This window comes from Nematolebias whitei, chromosome 19 (genome assembly GCF_014905685.2).
Source record: "Nematolebias whitei isolate Nwh7 chromosome 19, NemWhi1, whole genome shotgun sequence".
Lineage (NCBI taxonomy): Eukaryota > Metazoa > Chordata > Actinopteri > Cyprinodontiformes > Rivulidae > Nematolebias > Nematolebias whitei.
Genome location: NC_056516.1, coordinates 34,265,895 through 34,267,133, shown reverse-complemented (window position 1 = coordinate 34,267,133; position 1,239 = coordinate 34,265,895). Strand labels below are relative to the sequence as shown.

The 1,239-nt window shown below is 33.7% G+C and overlaps 1 long non-coding RNA gene across 1 annotated transcript; it reads left to right on the top strand.

Annotated features, from left to right (window-relative positions):
• The first annotated feature begins 305 nt into the window (after positions 1 to 305).
• LOC119425876 lies at positions 306 to 1,052 on the top strand. The gene is made up of 3 exons (XR_005187586.1): positions 306 to 370; positions 794 to 868; positions 951 to 1,052. It is a non-coding gene; the product is annotated as an uncharacterized LOC119425876 (long non-coding RNA).
• Positions 1,053 to 1,239: the final 187 nt, after the last annotated feature.

Sequence of the window (1,239 nt, the reverse complement as noted above, 5' to 3'; positions counted from 1 at the left end):
TTTTTTTTTTTTGACTAAAACATTCTTTCGTTTTAGATTACTGTACTTCCTTACCTGAAGTGTGTAAGAAAAGACAAACGTTCTCGCAAAGTCAAAATGTTACTTATGCAAAAAATGTGTGTCAGAGAAAATGAGTCCTCGTGATTCTTATGTGATTTTTTTTTTTCATAATTAACTTGGTAAAACAAAAAGAGGAACCTACAACCAATTACAGCGCTCCAGCCAACACCCTTTACTGTCAGTACAGAACATCATTAGCCTGATTTTTTGCTCACTCTCATTTCCTCAACTTGATCGCCTATAAAAGAGCTTGAATCTGAGAACATCAGTCACAGCTGAGGACAGCACACAAGGACCAACAAAAATTATTGTAAGTACCTTTTTTATAAAATGATATTGTATGCTAATAATTATTCAATTTAAATGAGATGAATATGTTTTGAATAGTTTTCGTCTTTTTATACCTTTATCAGACTTTCATGGATAATCAATCTATGTTCTAATGTTATTTTAATTATAAATCAAATAAATTTTATTTAAAATCTATTTCAGATAATTGTATGTAAAATCGTCATTGGCCCGTTTGATATAACACTTTCCAGATGTTTAAACCTAAAGCCTTAAGCTAAAATCACGTTTGTATCAAATGTCTTTTAAGAGCCGTTACGCTTATTATTTTCTTTATTGAAACAACAAGTTAGGAAAAAATCTATTGTTTCAATTTCATTAAAACTAAATGATTTGCAAGCTTTTTTTTTAATTTTTTTTTTTTAACTCTTTACTTTATTTACAGGCACCCAAAAAATAAAAATCACCAAGAAGATCACAATGTTTACCAAAATTTGTTTTGTTCTTCTTCTGCTTGCTGGTAAGAAGAAAATTATTCTTGGAGTTTGAAAATTAGTTTTGAAATGAGCATGTAAATATGTTTATTTTTATTTTTTTAACAGCCTCTTCAAACGGACAGGGGGCCGTCACATCCGCACCAACGACAACAACCACCACACCAACAACAACAACCACCACACCAACAACAACAACCACCACACCAACAACAACAACCACCACACCAACGACAACAACCACCACACCAACAACAACAACCACCACACCAACGACAACAACCACCACACCAACGACAACAACCACCACACCAACAACAACAACAACCACCACACCAACGACAACAACAACCACACCAACGACAACAACCACCACACCAACGACAACAACCACCAC